This window comes from Phoenix dactylifera, chromosome 2 (genome assembly GCF_051530095.1).
Source record: "Phoenix dactylifera cultivar Ajwa chromosome 2, Ajwa_hap1_PhDact_Kaust_v1.1, whole genome shotgun sequence".
NCBI classification, from domain to species: Eukaryota; Viridiplantae; Streptophyta; class Magnoliopsida; order Arecales; family Arecaceae; genus Phoenix; species Phoenix dactylifera.
This window is the reverse complement of record NC_143191.1, coordinates 27,148,544-27,168,698: the sequence shown is the minus strand read 5'-3', so window position 1 is coordinate 27,168,698 and position 20,155 is coordinate 27,148,544. Positions and strand designations below refer to the sequence as shown.

Sequence of the window (20,155 nt, the reverse complement as noted above, 5' to 3'; positions counted from 1 at the left end):
AGTAGGGGATTCGAAAGAAATAACCCTCGGCATTGGAAGGGGGGAGCCGGAATCAATTTCAAAATGCCTAAAAGAGGGAGAGGGTATTTTTTGTTAAATTGAAATGACAGACTAATACCTTCCACTGGTCAGTGAGCCGAAGGATAAGTTTAGAATATTTGGATAACTCGAAGGACTAGTTTAGCACTTTTTAAAGTCGAGGGTTAAGTAAGATTATTTTAAAATTGAGACGGTGTCTCTGTAATTTTTCTGAATTTTATTAGGTGCATTATATTGGAGGATGTTGTATGGGGTAGGCTTTTTAGTTTGTTATATTTCTTTTGGCGCTCATCTTAAAGTGGAAACCTAAAAATCAAATTGGAACGAAACTACTACTAATAGAGTCCGTCTGCGCACATGAATAGAAGTTGTCCGCTCACATCCCCTCTTATTCCTTTCGAGACATTTCTCCTTCTCTACGAGTCCCTTTCTCATCTGAAAATTTTCTTCTTTATGAAAGTGTTCATTTCAATACACACCTCCAGATAAATCAAGCCTCACCAGTTGATTACCTAAAAACTATATATCAAGTTACTTGGAGATGTGTATTATATTGCTAGATGACTATTTTGCCAGATGTATATCACTGCTTATGTAGTTTATATTGATAAACACCATATTATGAAAATTGTGTATTAATTTACATAGAGGTGCGTATTAGGATGTTGGATGATTATTTTGCTAAGTATATCAACTGTCTATGTATTGTATATTAGTGAATACCATATTTTGGAAACTATATATCAATTTATCCATAGTGCGTAGTTGGTTGCTGCTAGGTAATATATCACAAAGCTTATAGTATGCATTAGAAAGTTAATGGAATGTCTATTACCTGATCGTATACTATGTATCAGTGACTACGATAATCTGAGAGCTGTATATCAACTTGCTTGGAGGTATGTGTTAGGTTGCTAGATGACTATTTTGTTAGGTGTGTAACATCTGTCCATATAGTATATATTAATGAATACTATATTCTGCAAATTGTGCATCGATTTATTTGGAAGTGTGTATCGAGATGGATGCTTTTACGAAAAAGAAAGATTCACATAAGGAGAAAAAAACTAATGAAGGAGGAGAAATGTTTTATAAGGAAAAAGAGGGAATGCGGATGGATGACCTCTCCTAACATGCATAATTTTATTTTAAAATATTGTGAGATTGGTGGATTTTATTAGTAATTTTATTCCTATTTAATTTTCAGACTTGGTCTTTAATATGGGCGCCCCGGTATAAATTGAAAATTCCAAAATGGGCCTTAAGAGAGAGAACAGGTCCCGGGCAGCCCGTACTTGCCCCAACCAGAAAAGAAAACGTAATACGTCCCTAGCTTACAGGGGCAATGGGGGCGGGACCACTCACCGCGGCGACGTGGAGGAATCAGAGCCGTCCGTCCTCCTCACCTGCCGACTCGGCATGAGACGCCTCGCGGGCAGCCGGGCAGCCTCAGGTGAAAGCGTTCGTTGTCAGCACAAGAAATCTCTTATAAATGGCCTCTTGCATCTCCAATATCAACCCAATTCTCCTCCCTCTCTCCCCCTTCCCCGGACGCCCCCTTTTCTTGCCGTCAATTCTACGATATCGCGGCGACTCCGTTCTCTTTAGTTAGGGTTTGAGACCTTTCCTAATCTCCTAGCTCCCCGCCTCTCTCTTTCCACTCTAATTTGGCTCTGGTTACGTCCTTTGTTTCTATAATTGGAGCGGCCATCGTTGAATGCCGTAATTCGGAGGTAATCAGCGTAGAAGGGCCTTCCTACCGGGAGAAACAGGTGCGTTATTTTATGGATGGTTCTTGATGGGCTTGGATTAGGGTTTTCGTTCCATGTTCGTTGTCTTGTTTCATTTTTCGTAGATTTGTCGTTGGCTTAGGTTGCGTCTGTGGCTGAGAGAGTGTTGATTAGGTTTCATGATGGTAATTATGTTTTTCTGTTGTAGTTTGAAAGAAATTACGTATTTGTTACAAGTTCTGTCCTTTGGTTTTTTGGGGTGTTTTCTTTTAAAAATTTTAGATTTTTTTAGAGACCAAAATTTTGGAAAATTTCTATTTCAGCTATTCTAAGATATAAAAGTCAGGACTGTGTCATCAAAATCCTTTTTTTTTTGTTCCGTCTATTTAGATTATGTCTTCTGACTTATTGTGTTTTTTGGTTGATACTGATCTGGGTTCAACTCTGATTTTACGATGACTAAAGTTAGAACATTCTAATGTCTAATATGCTTTGTTAGTAGAAGTCCAAATTTTTTTGCATCAAGTGTTGTCTTCTCCTCACTCCACCTCTCATCCACTCTCTCCCGCCCCTCTCTCTCCGCCGAAATGTTAACTATGAACTTCTGGCATTTAATTGAAATGGAGATCCTTGGTTGCGGTGAACATATTTTATGTAGAATAATCTAGATAATGTCATGTAAGTGATGACTTGTTTACTACAACGCTTTGAATATTTCCCTTATTAGTTGAATTCATGATCTCACTTTCTGGCTATGCATGTGCTCATTATTGTCTTGTAAAACAGCTTCACTTTTAGGTTATCTTCTTTTTCTTTCTTGAGGACTAGCAACATAAGAAATGTTAGGTTTAGGTTATTTATGATGAGCACAGGTTCTTTGTCGTGCACTGTTTGCACCACAGAGTGCTGTGCAGTGCTCTATGCCGCCATCAGGAGATGGATGGCTATCAAACAAGGCAGCTTTACATGCCATACACAACATGTCGCTGTTGATGGCCGTCCATCTCATGATGATGGCCATCGAGTGCTGCACAGCACTATACGGTGCAAACACGCTGCAGAGGATCCTAGGTCATTTATGATTAAAAGGTCTTTCCTGTTGCTGTGGTGACATGTCTATCTGTTCTGGTGATGGTTTGCTCTTATTATGTTTCGGAATTTTGAGGCAACCATTGATGCAGGAGGTTTGAAATTATGGAGCACGACAAGACCGAGTGCCAAACTCCCGAAGCTCCAATTCTATGTGTCAACAACTGTGGATTCTTTGGGAGTCCTGCAACCATGAACATGTGCTCCAAGTGCCACAAGGATCTGTTATTGAAGCAGGAGCAGGCCAAGCTGGTAGCATCATCTGTTGATAGCACTGTAAGTGGCAGTGGTAGTAGCAGTGGAAAAGAGCCAGTAGTTTCTTGGAGTGTAGATTTTGCTGTTGGTCCGACAGAGCCAAAGACCACATTGGCATATCCATCTAATGCTTCGGCCATAAGCAAGGGTGGTGAGACAAAGGTGAAGGACGGTCCAAACAGGTGCAACACTTGTAGGAAGCGAGTTGGGTTGACTGGGTTCACTTGTCGCTGTGGAAATCTTTTCTGTGCAATGCATCGCTATTCCGACGAGCATAACTGCCCATTTGATTATCGATCAGCAGGCAGGGATGCTATATCCAAAGCCAACCCTGTTGTCAAAGCTGAAAAACTTGACAAAATCTAGAGAGATGGACAAGAAGGTTGATGCAGTTTGGTCAAAGCTTCTTTTATTGTCTATGGCTTCCCAAATCATGCTGGCTGCTTGTCTTCATATGTGTTCTTGGCTATAAATGGATGGAAGTATGATGCTGAGGCATCTCTGCAGCCTCTAGAACTCCTGTATCGTTGATTGCTGAAGGTTCCCTTGTTGGCTCTGGTGTGTAAGCTTTGTATTTGCACTGTGGATGATTTCGAGTTATCATGATGTGCTACCTTTATGATATTCTGTTGTGTCCTTCGAATTGCATCTCATTGGTAATAATGCCCTAGTGATGTGAATGGTTTATCTCTTACTTTGTATTTCATTACGATTTCTGCTGGAAATTGAGTTACAAGGTAAGGTTGCGATTTCTGCTGGAAAATGAGTTACAAGGTAAGGTAAGGTAAGATACCGTACCGAACCGAACCGAATCATACCGACCCGGTTCGGGGACAGCGTATGCGAGAGCGCGCGGCCTTGCGCGCACGAAACCCATTTTTGCGCGTTTTCCTCGTTTCCCTACTTAAAACTGCAACCGTAAAATGCGTTTTCTGCGCCGTTTCTCTTGTGGATGCGTTCTCCGCGCGGGATTTCCTTCCTTCTTTTCGAGCTTTCTCGTTTCTTCTCGTTTCTCCTTCGCTCTTCTCCTCTCTCCTCCGCTCTTCTCCTGCAAGCAAGCGCCGACGAGTATTGCCCCGACGAGGATCACCACAACGAGGCCCAGTACTGGTAAGTCTCCTCTCTCTTCTTCTCTCTCTTCCTCTTCTTCTTCTTCTCCTTTTTCTCTTCTTCTTCCTCTTCTTTCTTCCTCTTTCTTTCTCTTCTTTTCTGTTCTTCTTCTTCCTCTTCTTTCTTCTTCCCCGCGTCGGTACCAGTGCGAACCGGATTGGTTCGCACCGGTACACAGCAGGAACCATTTTCCATGGCTGAACCGTACCGATTGGCCCCAGTACTGGTACGGTACGTGCTGAACCGGCCGGTACGGGCCGGTTCAGTATGCCTTGCCTGAATTATTAAAATATCTTCCCAATCTTTGTATCTAATTCTGGAATTCTTGCTAACTGTTTCTTTGTTCTGTTAACTGGTAAAAATACCTTCAAATATCTGATCTTTGTTGCTTCATCTTGTTTATACACGCTGTAGGTGTTTTCTCCCTTTGACTGTTCTATATTTTAGAACTATCATGAACCAACCATGGAAATTGTTGATCACTATATCGTCTGTATGAAGCATGAAGCCATGTCTAGGTATAAAAAATATCAGATGACTTGTTGATAAATATTCATTTCTTATTATATCTCATGGCTTGTTAATGTAAGATTTTAAAATTTGCATCTTATAGCCGTAGCTCAATAGTTTTTTTTTTTTCTGGCTATTACATTTCACGAGATAGGCTGACACAAAGAAGAAATATTCAACATTGATGGCGTTGAACATAGCATGCATTTTTTATTTATTTACATTTTATTTGCAGTTTATGCTATTTTTATATGTTGTAGGGAGTTTATGTTGTGCTATTTCTGTGTGTTTTAGGGAGTTTATGGCATTTAGTTATTTTGTTTTATGAAAAATGGCTGCCTGGGTGTGCCTAAGCAGGGCACTGCATAGGCTCCTGCCTTAATATTTTGCATGATGTTTGGGCGTAGAGGATGAGATGATTTATGAATTAGTAGTACTAGATATTGCCTAGATGCTCATTTCCAGCACTAACTACATCTTGTTTGAATGTTATGTTACGAAATATGGCCGACAACTAATGTTCTATATCCGTGTATGTTATGCTTAAACTTTGAATCATAATTATCATCAACATCATCTTTGTGGATTCTGCCTTGACCTCTAGGCGTTCACCTAGTGCCTAGGTGCTAGTGCCTTCTACAACATTGTTTTCTATATCATAATTGTTCTCTACTAATATGCTAGGATTTAGTGGTCACATATGCTAGGCACCTTAAACCATGCAACCAATGTAGCTGACAAGTAACCTGGCTAGTTTGATGAGTTGCGTGGGGTTCTTTTTGTTGGTTCTCACGAAATGGGTGTCTAAGACTACTCTTTTCTGGCGAGGTTTTCAGGGAAGTGATTACTGAATCATTTTTATTCGTTATAACTGGTGAGTTTTTGTGAGTGTATGAGGTGAAGACAGTAATGAACTGTTGGTTTGTCCAATGACTGTAGGGTGAAAAGATTACTGAATGTGAACTGTATGACTTAATGATAGTCTAGAATTCTGAGGCCATTCTGGCAATTAGTGATGTTTATTTGAACATTGTCCAATCATCCTCACCTTAGACACTGAGATCACATTATTCTTTCAAGCTTACAGTAGAGGTTAGTGTATATTGTTATGGGTGTGTGCAGCCTAAACCTTAATGCTGGCATGATCACTATAACGTTACTTAAGATGTTTAGCTCTGATGGTACATAAAATCCCGTGTGATTGGACGGAAATGTTTTTTTGGGGTAAACCTGGTATTTGTTGTTTATGTGCCTTAATGAGGTTGATTCCCTCTGCATGGTTGGATAAATAAGGAAGGCTTTGTCCATCTGCACTTGATTACCCTTCTTTAAAGTTGTAAATCTTATCATCATGTACCTATGAGTGGCTTAAGCATTTAATTTTTTTATCTAGATGTTGATATGTGTATGCGAAGACTTGAATGTTTAAAAAGGTGATGGTGTCAGACAAAGTGTTTAAACTGTCAATAAGGTGAATTATAAGCCTAAAAGTCATAAGGCAGAAACCTCAAGATTATCTATAAAATTCAAAAATCTAAGAAAAGTAATTTGAAATAAGTTACGTAAAGAATGTGGGTGGACTTCTTGACGAGATTTGGTATAGATCAACTTTCTATGGTTAGTATACATATCTCACCATACATTAGTTTGGTATTTAAATTATACAAAGTGTCATGCAAAGTCATAGTTTGCCGTACCAGTGTCGGTAACGGTGCGTATCGACCGTACCATACCGAACTGGTATATGGTACAATGGGCATATTGAGTGTTGGTACACTGAACCGGCTTCTATATCGGGTGTACGGACACAGTGATAGGATGGTACTGGTATGGGGTCCGATACCAAGAAAGCAAACTTTGGCAAAGTACATAGAAAAGAGCCAATCCTCTTTTGTGAACTATAAAATAATTGGAACTTAGCTTCTATGAATAAATGAATAATAGTTTAGGCCTCCTACATTAAACATTTTTTAAGGCATAGGGTGTCTGAGCCCCTTTGCTCTGATTCCTTAACTCAGAGCCCCACCAATGATCTTTGTCACTTAGACAGAGGTGTTATAAGCATCGTATGAGATTTTTAAGAAAATGATCAGAGCTTATGCTGTTAGGAAATGTTAGAAACACTCCTTGAGTGTGCTGCTAATGTTTTGCAATTTATTTTGGGCGTTGATATTGCTTTATCAGATATGTTTCACTAGTGTTTGCTATCTTACATGCTCAACTAGACACAGCAAGAGTTCATCTCACTCAAGCTGTAGTGCATATGACTATTGTATAACTTTTCATTCCTTTAGGCTGATTGAGATTGGACAGGTGTTTTTTTTTTAAAAAAAAAATATGAATCATGACTTGTTTACTTCCTTCGGTTCATTCATAGGGAGTCAAACTAGAGTTGATAAAATAGCAAGATGCTATCTTATCCTGTGATTTACTACTCAAATTGTACAAAAATAAATAGAGAAAGATGCTCTATCAGTTTCTGGAAATTATCTTTGTTTGTGTCTTTTTCTTTGTTGTAGGCTGCTAGTCTTCAAACAGTTACCAGTTCTAAGTTGTTGCCCCATTTTTGGTCTAGCAAAATCATTTAATTAATATAAAATGTTGGAAAGATATCATCTTGTTGAACCTTGAGTTAAGGAGGGCGCCTTTTCACATTGCCAACCCTTGTGAATTATGACACAGCAAGAAAGAAGCAACAGAAGTTCTAAAATGACTTCATGAAAATTATGCTTATTTAAGTTTGCTATTATGGAGGTTTCCATGTAATTTTCTTGTCATAGTTATTTATGTACTTTGAGTTTCATTTTGATCTTATGTGTTAAGTAAACAGTATATAGATCATATTGGTGGAAGGAGGCTTCAGTCAATTTGAAAAAAATCCAAATTGCCTTTACTATCATTATGATTTTTGCCGGGGGCTGTGGTGGTGGGTTGTTAATTCCAAATTAAAAACCATGTACCAAACTTTGATTTCTTTTTTGGTAAGTTATGTTATTGATGGAACTTGAGAAGCTGCCAGTGATCTTTTTTGATTTACCTTTGTATAGCATTCATTTATAATGAACTGTTAAAAAAAACAATAAATGCATTTTTCTCATCTTCATGTTGGAGGCTTGGAGTAAAGTATATAGGACTTTTAGTACAACATAGATTGCATTTCAAGTAAAATCATGTGGTCCATGATTTGAATGATGAAGATTTTGATTCAGAGCTCCTCAAATTATTATATGTTGGCAATTTTTTCTTGTTGGTTATTATTAAATCTTGCTTGCCTTCTTTGTCAGGGTCCTTGTGAGGTCTATGCTAATCTTGTAGGTTTGCTCTCTGAGTGCATGATCTTGAACTGTATAACCAATAAGGTAGGTTTTCACACCCTGCCAACTTTCATTTTAGGCTTCGTAGCAGGTTCCCTGCTTGTTCAAAATTTTACGAGTTAACTATTTAACTTTGTAGAGGGTTGATGTCAAGTAAAGAGCTGGTTATAAACATTTTCAGTCATCATTAGATCATACCATGCTAGATAAAGCTGATCACTTATAGGTGAGGGAGACATTGCCACTGCACTATATATGATAGTTACCCAGGTATAATTTGACTTGTTATTTTTTTATTTCATTTTATTTTATTCTAGTTTTTGTTCGTTAGTTCTTTTTTTCAACGAATAATATACTTATGATTTCCGCATGCTGCTAAATGTGGAACTTTGGTAGTCATGTTGAGGTTGTGAAATGTCAAACATTAGTTGGATGGCGGTGATTGTTAAGCAAACTGATTTTGGGAGTACATGTAATAGTTGATTTGAGTATCCTGTACTTTATAGTTTATATGCATTGTCAACACTTTTGCTATGTATGCTGCAATTTGACATGCAATGCAATGTGGTTTCAAGTGTTGGGAAACAGCAAGGATGTATACACAATGTTTAATGGAGCTGAGGTGAGCTTATTAAAGATAATTGAGTAGTAAGATTTATAATTTTGCAAACAAATGCCTAAGAGGAAGCTTAAAAGTTCGATTGGTTTAGCATTAGGTTATTGAATATCTAATTGAGGTGGTTGCATTGACATCAAGGGCTATGATCATGTAAGTTTATGGTTTGAAGCGATGGAAAAGGTTAGACCTGATGGAGGTTGTGGAGAGTATCCTGACAGATTTGCATGGTTTCTGCAGTGGATTTATCCAAATCATAGAGTCTTTAGATGGTGAAGCTCCCTGGTGCGAAATAGGCACTGTTTAATTAACTTGTCACTTTCCAATAATCTAATTTTGACCTATGGAAAAAGATCTTTGTGCACAATCTTTGAAAGTATGAATTTTAAACAAGTGCTTGTACTTGGAAGTCTACATTTGATGTCATTAATTAATGATATGCATGCACACTTGCATGTTGTTAGATCATGCTGTCTGACAAGACTATCTATATCAGGATTTATAGCAGTGCTGCTGGTTTTATGCAGTTGCTTAATTCTGTTTGGGATAAGATAAAATTAGAACTTTGTTTTGTTTCTTTAGATTTTGGTGAGGTTATGGCCAAATATCTCTATCTTCGTTCTTTTAAGCCCAAGGATCTATCATGTCATTCAAGATTTTTGGGGGTTTTGTTTCACCTGCTTGTTCTGAGCCCAGCTCCTCCATCTCCAAAGTCCAATCAGATTGAAGCATATCTATATGTTGAAGCATATCAATCTTGTTTTAGACATTGACTGGGGGAAAGTCTGGTATAAATATTGGTTACAGTCTTACCATTTGACTGGGGAAGGTTTGGTATAAATATTGGTTACAGTCTTACGATATTTGTTTGGCTGCGTACTCGGTGGGTTACATTAAGAGCTCATTTGGTTCATGGGAAGAGAAAGAGCTCATTTGGTTAAGGGGAAGAGAAGAAAGAAAAGTGTGGTCGGTGAAAAAATAAAAAAAATAGCTTATGTTTGGTTGTAGTTTTCAAAAGAGAGTTTTCCCGTCAAAATAAGACTTTCATATTTATGAAAAAAATTCATACATAGAAAAATTCAATTCCTACTGGCTGGAATTTTGGTAATTTTTTTTAAAAAAAATCCTTTAAGCTTTTAGATAGAAAATGATAAAATTTTTTTGTTTATAACAGATTTTTTTTTTTTTAAATGCTCAACCAAACATAAGCTATAAGCTATTTCGGAGTGTGTCACTTTTTTATGGTCAACCAAATAAGCAAAATTATGCTTCTTCATAGATTTTGGCTCTGTTCACATCAATATTTTCTGGAAATTGTTTAAAACACTGAGCACATGGAATTTGACCTTTCTACCTCTCTGTCTTCACTCTTCTGCAGTGTGGGTTTATCACCGTGCACTTTCTCTATACAACCTCTACAATGCTATCGTTTGCTGAGCAATGCATAATGTTTCATGCATAGTTAGCTAACCTAATAAAATGAGAATATATCTGGATTTTTTTATCCTCTGTTGTCATTTAAAAATCTGGTTTGCCTCCTTCTCGGTTCTGCATAAAATAGACCCGGTTGGAAGCTACCAATAGAAACAGACCCACTTGGATCTTGGGGTGTTATCATGCCAGTTAAAAATAACAGAGTTTTTGAGGTACCAGTGCTCCTGGTCCAATTCTTGCAACCATATCGGCCAAGCAAAGTTCTCAATAAGATGTCCATTGTAATACAAGTCTGAGGAGCTGCCTGAACCTCTATTTCAAGAATCACACTTGGAAAGTCACTTTAGCATCCGAGGGCAGCTTTGTTTTTCTGAAAGGTTGCTTGGGGCAGACTACCGGCGAGATTAGTCCTGAGTAGCAGGGGCATGCAGATTCCTTCCCAGTGCCCCTTCTGCCAGGCGGCAGAGTCAGTGGACCATGCACTGTTCCAGTGCTACCATGCCAGGATGATTTGGGAGCTAACCAGGGTCCCTACCGGAAGCTGGTGTGACTCGGCGTCCTTTCTGCAGATAACCAGGCGGTGGGCGGAATTACCACACTCCAGACAGGCAGCTTCAATGGTGAGTTACTTTGGTGCATCAGATCTGGCTATCCAGGAATGCTTGGACATTTGACGAGAGCCGTCCCCCCCTCCCCCTGTGGCTTGTGGTTGAGCAGGCTTCGAGCCAGGCAACTGAGGTTATTTGATCGCATTTGTCGGATGGACCCTTGATAGCTTGAGACACCTAAAGCTCCTCTTCTGCTCACGAAGCGTTCCGCACAATGTTCTTCACCTGGGAGCCCCCACCCCCAAGCTTCTTCAAGGTAAATTTCGACGGATACGTACTGGATGGCGGAAGCAGGGGAGAGGCGGGCTTCATCATCAGAGGGATGGACTCCAGGGTGATTGTGGCTGGGGGCTGCAGATCTTCAACATCTTGATTCCGAAGGCGGAGTTAAGAACAACCTGGTCTGGCTTGAGTTATATCCGACACTCTTTGCCTACATGTGTTGTAATACTGGAGGGCGATTCAACGACAGTCATCGGTTGGATCCAAAGGAGCGCGGGGGGTATGGGCGATAGCCATCTGTTGCTCAGGAAAATTCGGGCTATGGTGCTGTTAGGGGAAAAACCCTAAGTCATACATCCACGGAGGCGCTCGGCCGAAGTACACCGACCGGAAAGCCGCTCGGCCGAAGTACACCGACCGGAAAGCCGCTCGGCCGAAGAGCGCCGACCAGAAAGCTGCTCGGCCAAGGAGTGCCGACCGGAAAGCTGCTCGGCCAAAGGATGCCGACCAGGAAGGCGCTCGATTAGAGGGCGCCGACCAGAGCGCGCGTCAAGAGGTGCCCCACCCAAAATAAGCTGCTCGGTTAGAAAGTGCCGACCAAAGACAGCGCCAAGGCGCTCTGCTAGAAGGTGCTCGTCTAAAGGGCGCCGACCAGGAGTACTCAAAGCAGCCCCGCCACAGGGCGCCTCATCGGGCGACCAGCTCGGCTCGGCACCCTTGCCGAGCCGATGCCTTTACCAAATGTTCAACCCCCGCCTAAAGTCCAAGGGACTTGACAACAACTACGGCTTGCGACCTGCCACTATCTCCAAGCCATCAAGGCATAAGATCTCCGCAAGCGTTCGGCACGACCTGCCATTAATGCATGAGACTCCCTTAAGTCTCCGATGCACTCAGGCATTTAATGAACACGGCCCAAGACGATCTCCGGATCACTGAACCATCAGAGCGTATGGCTCTACCTGGCCGCCGGTTCATTCGGTAATAAATGCACTTACCATCCACAGACCCCAGGCCCGCTACGGCCGGCGGTTCAACCACTCCAACAGGTCCGATCGACCGTGACAGCTCCCTGGTTCCGGTTTGATTCGGCCCCGTTCTCCACTACGCCATAAATGGGCCAAATCGTGCCCAATTATGACGGACAGGGACAAATCCCCCGGTTACCTCCCAGATAACGTAATCCCCTCCTATAAAAGGGAACCTGGGAGAACCAAAGGGGGGGAAGGGGAAAAACAAAAACGGAAACAGATCCCCGGGATTGAACCCGCCGGGAAGCACAGACGCAATTGAGGACATCATCCTCTTCGTCTTCTTTATCTTATCCAAATGTTCTTGCTGTCTTCTCCATATACTCTCTTTCCTGCTCTCTCCACATACTTGTCCCCTCTGACTTAGGCATCGGAGGGCCGGAGCCGGGGAGCCCGGCCACCGGCTTTTTGCAGGACAGGACAGGACTGGACGCACCACCCCTCTTCGGACTGGCACACCCCCCGCAGCAGAGGACGCAGCCAGCCGGCGCACCGCCGTCCGCCCCCTGTAGCAGCGGAGCTCCTCCTTCCCCGGCTTCGCGGCGGCCCCCGGGTCCAATTTCCAGCAACAGTTGGCGCTAGAGGAAGGACCCGAGTTCGCTGCCATGAAGCTAAGGAGCAAAGGGGCCTCCAACGCCTCTCGACGTCCTCCACCCAGTCCTGAGCACTCCGTCCGAAACTCACCACCTCCGGCTGAGTCAGTTCATCAAGTTCGGCCGGAGCGGTTTGATGCCCTGGTGCAACAGGTGCAGGCCTTGGCCACCGCTGTCCAAAGCCTGCAACCTAGAGGCATCCCAACGGCACCGCCTCCGCCGGCTCCAGTTCAACCGGAGCCCCCTATAAGCGGGCTTCCTCTTCGAGGTCAGGACTCTCAAGTCCAGGCCTCCCTCTGGAGAGAGCACCCAGTCAGAGATCACGAAGGCTGGCCACAACCTTCAGAAGCTGAGTCGGTTCCAGGGCAACCTGCACCCGGAGGAACCGCTGTAGCGATCCTCCAGAATGATGAACTCGACAAGAAGGTCGAAAAGCTGGAGCGCCAAATCCAGGCGCTCCACGGGAGAAAATCGGGACGTAACGACGACTTCGAGTTCAATACGAAGTCGCCCTTCTCCCAGGAGATTGAAGATGAACCGGTTCCCCTCCGGTTCAAGATGCCCCAGGTGGAGCCTTACAACGGCAAGGCTGATCCCCTTGACCACCTGGAGAGTTACCGGGTCTTAATGGCCCTACAAGGAGCCTCGGAAGCCATGATGTGCAAGGCTTTCCCGGCAACACTCCGAGGACCAGCCCGGCTTTGGTTCACCGGGCTGAAGCCGAGTACTGTCTCCTCCTTTGAGCAGCTCGGCAGACAGTTTGCCGGCAACTTCGCCGCTAGCCAGCCCCAGCGGCGGACATCCGACTCCCTCCTCGACATTAAACAAAAGGAGGGAGAGTCCTTCAAGGAATATCTGGACCGGTTCACCACCGCAACATGGGAAGTCCGGGAGCTTGACCAGTCAATCGCCATGTCGGCGCTGAAGACTGGAGCCCGGTCCTACAGATTCCTCTTCTCGATTGAGAAGAATTTTCCAGCGGACCTTACAGAAATGTTCGCTCGGGCCCGGAAATATGCCAAGGCTGAGGAAGCCGTGGCCGTCAGGCGGGGCGGGACCGAGCAGAACCCCAAGAAGAGGCGCCGCGAGGAACGCGGCCAGCCCAGAAGCCCATCTCCGCGACAAGCCAAGAATCCGCCCCGCCCGAGGAGTCCACCCCGACTGAGGGGACCGCCACAGCAGAGGTCACCACTCCGCCCGAGGTTCCCACTGCAGGCCCGCGCACCTGAAGGGAGGTATGAAAAATACACCCCCCTCAACACCCCTCGGGCCGAAATTCTCATGGAGATCGAGAGTCGAGATCGCATCCGGCTCCCGCCTCCGAAGCCTGATACCCGAACCCGGCGTGATAACCGGAAGTATTGCCGTTTCCACCGGGACAAAGGTCATGATACCGAGGAGTGTTACCAGCTCCGAAATGAGATCGAAGCACTCATCCGCCGAGGGGTGCTTGATCGGTTTGTGCAAGGCCGGCGTGAAGAAAAGCAGCCCGACGAAGCAGCAGCACAGCCTGAAGGTTCGAATGCCAACAGGCCTATCGCCGGCGTCATCAACACTATCCGAGGAGGGGCCTCGGCTGGAGAAGCCTCGGAGGGAGAAACCTCATCGAAGCGCCCGCGCGCTTCTGAAGTCATCTCCTTTTCAGACGATGACTTAGAGGGAGTTGAAACTCCCCATGATGATGCCGTGGTCATCTCCATGATCATAAATAGATTTGATGTAAAACGCATCTTAGTCGATAATGGAAGCTCGGCGAATGTTCTGTACTTTGGTGCGTATTGTAAAATGGGGATGACCAAAGAACAGCTACGGAGGATGAATGCTCCGTTGGTTGGATTTACTGGGGATTCAGTCCCAGTAGAGGGCGAGATCAACCTTCTGGTCATGGCCGGGCTCGCCCCTCGTGAAAGCACCGTGGGGATGAGCTTCCTCGTGATACGTCTTCCTTCGGTCTACAATGCCATCCTCGGAAGGCCAGGCCTCAACGCCCTCCGAGCAGTAGTCTCCACTCACCATCTGCTCATGCGATTCCCCACCAGCCGGGGGGTCGGCGAAGCCCGAGGAGACCAAATGGTGGCAAGGCGATGCTACCTGGCGACCCACGAGGCAAAGCGACCCGCCGAAGTGCCTGCCCCAGTGACTGACCAGCCCTCAACCAAGGTTCTGGAGGCACGGGTCGACCCTCAGAAAGAGCGGGTAGAGCCCGGTGAGTTATTAATTCAGGTTCCCCTACGTGAGAACTCTCCTGAGCTAACCGTGCAGGTCGGCTCCGGCCTTGACGCGCATGAGAGGGGTCGCCTCGCCAACTTCCTACGAGACAACATGGATGTTTTCGCATGGTCGCCTGCAGACATGCCGGGGATAGATCCAGAGATTATGGTCCACCGGCTCCAAGTAAAGCCAACCAGCAAGCCCGTGCGGCAAAAGAAGCGGGGCGCCGCCCCTGAACGACAGCAAGCAGCAGCCGAGGAGGTCAGCAAACTCCTCGAAGCTGGATTCATCCGGAAGATAGCTTACCCGGAGTGGCTCGCCAATGTGGTCCTCGTCAAGAAGGCCAACGGGAAGTGGCGTATGTGCGTGGACTACACTGATCTGAATAAAGCCTGTCCAAAGGACAGTTTTCCACTTCCCAGCATTGACCAGCTCGTGGACTCCACTTCGGGTCACGAGCTACTGGCATTCATGGACGCCTTCTCCGGATACAACCAGATCCGCATGGCGCCAGAAGATGAGGAGAAGACAGCCTTCATCACCGATGGGGGAACCTATTGCTACAAGGTGATGCCATTCGGCTTAAAAAATGCCGGGGCAACTTATCAGAGGCTGGTTAGCCGGATCTTCAAAGACCAAATAGGCCGGAACATGGAGGTCTACGTGGATGACATGCTAGTGAAAAGCAAGGTGGCACAAAACCATATAGCCGACCTCAATGAAGCATTCTCCACGCTCCGAAAGTACCAAATGAAGCTCAATCCAGCTAAATGTGCATTCGGAGTCACCTCCGGCAAATTCCTCGGCTTCATCATTACACAGCGAGGAATCGAGGCCAATCCAGAGAAGATCCGAGCCCTTCAAAAGATGACGCCTCCTAGGACGGTCAAGGAGGTACAACGGCTCACAGGCCGAGTTGCAGCTCTCGGGAGGTTCATCTCCCGCTCGGCTGAGCGCTGCCTTCCATTTTTTGCGGCCCTCAAGAAGCCGAAGAACTTTCTGTGGTCGGACGAGTGCCAGCAATCTTTTGAAGAGCTCAAACATCTCCTGGCTTCCCCTCCCCTGCTCACAAAGCCGCAACAGGGTGAGATCCTCTACTTATACCTAGCTGTCTCCCCTGTTGCGGTAAGCTCGGTCTTGGTCCGAGAGGAGGACAAACTTCAAAAGCCAGTGTATTACACCAGCCGGGTCTTGAGAGACGCCGAGACCCGATACGCCAAGCTCGAGAAGACCGCCTATGCTCTGGTCATTTCGGCTCGGAGGCTCCGACCCTACTTCCAAGCCCATACAGTGGCTGTGCTGACCGACCAGCCGGTCAAGCAGATCCTACAGAGATCAGACCGTGCCGGCCGGATCACAAAATGGGCCATTGAGCTCGGAGAATTTGACATCGAGTACCGACCCAGACCGGCAATCAAAGCACAAGCACTCGCAGAATTTATAGCCGAGTGCACCATACCGGACGAGGACGAACCCGAGCCGGAGCCACTCACGGAGTAGACCCCGAGTTTGACATGGGCTTTGCATGTCGATGGCTCGTCAAACTCGGGGGGTAGCGGAGCAGGGCTCATTCTCACCAGCCCAGAAGGGGTGGTCGCCGAGCAAGCCTTGCGCCTGGAGTTTCCTGCCTCTAATAATATGGCGGAGTACGAAGCGCTCGTTGCCGGGCTCAAGCTAGCCAAGGAGCTAGGAGTGAAGGACTTGAGGGCCTACAGTGATTCTCAGCTCGCCGTCAACCAAATTATGGGCAACTTCGAAGCCAGAGACCCGACCATGCAGAAGTATCTCCAGAAGGTACGGGAACTCGCCTCGGCCTTGGACTCTTTCCACATCCAACATATTGCCAGGTCGGAGAATCTCAGGGCCGACCAGCTGTCAAAGCTGGCATCCTCTCGTATGAGCGAGCTTCCCAAGGGGGCCGTGCTGGAGTATCTTCAAAAGCCCAGTACAGACGAGCCCGAGCAGACCTTCTGCATCGAGTTCGAGCCAAGCTGGATGGACGAACTCATCAGCTATCTACAAGACGAAGTCCTCCCCACTGATGAACGAGAGGCTCGCCGAGTGAAGCGCCTCGCCACCCGGTACATACTATACGAGGGAAACCTCTATCGAAGATCCTTCACTTCTCCACTCCTCAGATGTCTCCGCCCAACAGAGGCGGATTATGCCCTGCGTGAAGTCCACGAAGGAATCTGTGGAAACCATCTAGGAGGGCGAGCGCTGGCCCACAAAATTTTGCGCCAAGGATATTATTGGCCGACGCTACAGAAGAATGCCATGGACTTTGTCCAAAGATGTGACCGGTGCCAAAGGAATGCCAATGTTCAGCGCCGGCCCTCGGCTCCCTTGACTTCTATCAGTTCCCCTTGGCCTTTTGCCCAGTGGGCAATTGACATCCTAGGGCCATTTCCACTGGCCACCGGACAAAGAAAATTTCTGGTCGTCTCCATCGACTACTTCACCAAGTGGGTAGAAGCCGAGCCCCTTGCCCGGATCACCGAGCAGAAGATGCGGGATTTTGTCTGGAAGTCCATTATTTGCAGATTCGGACTTCCCCGCATCCTTATTTCTGACAACGGTCGCCAGTTCGACAACATCCACTTCAGAGAGTTCTGCTTCGAGCTTGGCATTGACCACCGCTTCACCTCGGTCGCGCACCCTCAGACAAACGGAGAAACCGAGGTAACAAATCGTACCATTTTGCAGGGTCTTAAAGCCAGGCTCGACAAATCCAAAGGACAATGGGTCGAAGACCTATATAATGTCCTGTGGGCTTACCGGACCACGTTCCGTGTCCCCACCGGCGAGACTCCCTTCAACTTAACATATGGAACGGAGGCCGTCATCCCACTGGAGATTGGGCTTTCCTCTCCAAGAGTCGAGCATCATGATGCCAGCTCCAACTCTTCGCAGCTCAGAAGTAACCTTGACTTGATCGAGAAAACAAGGGAGGCCGCCCGAGTTCGTATGGCGAGGTACCAGCAAAAGACAGCTCAGTACTACAACGCCAAGGTCAAAATCAAATCCTTCAGACCAGGGGACCTTGTCCTCAGAAGAGCTGAAGCCTCCCGACCTGCTGAGCAAGGAAAGCTGGCCCCCAATTGGGAAGGACCGTACCGAGTCACGCGCGTTCGCCGGCCCGGAACTTACCAGCTGGAGTCCCCAGACGGGACGCCCATTCCGCGGAGCTGGAGCTCTGAAAACCTCCGCGTGTACCATCAGTAGAACTCTAAGGGGTTCCCCATTATTCGATTATTGAACCTCGTTTTATGAATTCCATTTTATAATAAACTTACGGTCCGTATACCCATTTTTGAGCTCACCAATTTTTCCTGATTATCTCATGATGTCAGGTTTATTTCCCCTACCCTGACCACGGTCAAGATGCCCTGCCGCAACGGGATGCCCCGATCTGTCGGGACGGCCCGAGACGTCGGAAGATGAGTTAGTGGTCCTCTCTGACCGGACGAGCTCGGCTCGTGCTCCATCGGCTATGAGTTAGCGGTCCTCTCTGACCGGACGAGCTCGGCTCGTGCTCCTACCCTGAGACGTCAGGATGCCTCAATATATTGGGATGCCCTGCCGCAACGGGATGCCCCGATCTGTCGGGACGGCTCGAGACGTCGGGAGATGAGTTAGCGGTCCTCTCTGACCGGACGAGCTCGGCTCGTGCTCCATCGGCTATGTGTTAGCGGTCCTCTCTGACCGGACGAGCTCGGCTCGTGCTCCTACCCTGACCACGGTCAGGATGCCCCGAGACGTCGGGATGCCTCGATCCGTCGGGATGCCCCGAGACGTCGGGATGCCCCGGCTATAGGGATGCCCGAGACGTCGGGAGATGAGTTAGCGGTCCTCTCTGACCGGACGAGCTCGGCTCGTGCTCCATCGGCTATGAGTTAGCGGTCCTCTCTGACCGGACGAGCTCGGCTCGTGCTCCATCGGCTATGAGTTAGCCGTCCTCTCTGACCGGATGAGCTCGGCTCGTGCTCCATCGGCTATGAGTTAGCGGTCCTCTCTGACCGGACGAGCTCGGCTCGTGCTCCTACCCTGACCACGGTCAGGATGCCCCGAGACGTCGGGATGCCTCGATCCGTCGGGATGCCCCGAGACGTCGGGATGCCCCGGCTATAGGGATGCCCGAGACGTCGGGAGATGAGTTAGCGGTCCTCTCTGACCGGACGAGCTCGGCTCGTGCTCCATCGGCTATGAGTTAGCGATCCTCTCTGACCGGACGAGCTCGGCTCGTGCTCCATCGGCTATGAGTTAGCGGTCCTCTCTGACCGGACGAGCTCGGCTCGTGCTCCTACCCTGACTATGGTCAGGATGCCCCGAGACGTCGGGATGCCCCAACTATAGGGATGCTCGAGACATCGAGATAAGTCAGCGGTCCTCTCTGACCGGACGAGCTCGGCTCGTGCTCCATCGGCTTCAGCCAACGAGTCCGGCCCGCTCTTCGTCACTGGATTTCTGTCGACGCCCTCCAAAAACGGAGTCCGAGCAGAGAAGCGTCTTCAGTCGCCTCGGCGCCAGGACGCACACGGTACAAGGTACCTATTTATTTAATGTCTTTACATTACCTATTATTGGATTTCTGTCGACGCCCTCCAAAAACGGAGTCCGAGCAGAGAAGCATCTCCAGTCGCCTCGGCGCCAGGACGCACACGGTACAAGGTACCTATTTATTTAATGTCTTTACATTACCTATTATTGGATTTCTGTCGACGCCCTCCAAAAACGGAGTCCGAGCAGAGAAGCGTCTTCAGTCGCCTCGGCGCCAGGACGCACACGGTACAAGGTACCTATGTATTTGATGTTTCTACATCATTTTATCTGTTTCTCTGCCGATGTCCTCAAAGAACGGACACCGAGCAGAGGAGCGTCTTCAATCGCCTCGGCGAAGGAGTGCTCATAACACCGACACATTATTGTACTAAGTCCGGTGAATCCCCGTCATGAGCTGACGAGTATCCAATCCATTTGCAAGAGAAGAATCCGGTTCGCCCCGGCAACTCGAGGCCCGGATTCGAAATTCGCCGCATTAAGAAGTCTTAAGTCCTAACGACCGCCCTAGGGCTTGGTCGAATTCTGGACTAGGCTCGGAAAAACTTTCCGAGCCCAAATCCTTGGTATAAGCACAAGCGTTGTTATACCACTAGTCGAAGAACCGAGCAATGGAGCTCGGCAAGCCAAACTCAAACTCAAACCCTGTGGCGGGAAAAGCTGAGGCCCTAGAGCCCATATCCTCGGAACCTAAAACGGATCCGAGCAGAAAAACTTAGGCTACGGCAGACGAGTTTTCAAAAAAGAAATGTATATTCATTTCAAAAAGGCCCGTAGGCTAAGTACAAAATCCGGGTTTGGCCCTTACAGTATGAGAAGCCATCCCGACTTAA

At 46.9% G+C, this 20,155-nt stretch overlaps 1 pseudogene across 1 annotated transcript; it reads left to right on the top strand.

Annotated features, from left to right (window-relative positions):
* The first annotated feature begins 1,551 nt into the window (after positions 1–1,551).
* On the top strand, positions 1,552–3,737 carry LOC103704777 (zinc finger A20 and AN1 domain-containing stress-associated protein 8 pseudogene; annotated as a pseudogene). Its single transcript, XR_015975231.1, has 2 exons — positions 1,552–1,811; positions 2,951–3,737. The product of XR_015975231.1 is annotated as a zinc finger A20 and AN1 domain-containing stress-associated protein 8 pseudogene (transcript).
* The last annotated feature ends 16,418 nt before the right edge of the window (positions 3,738–20,155 follow it).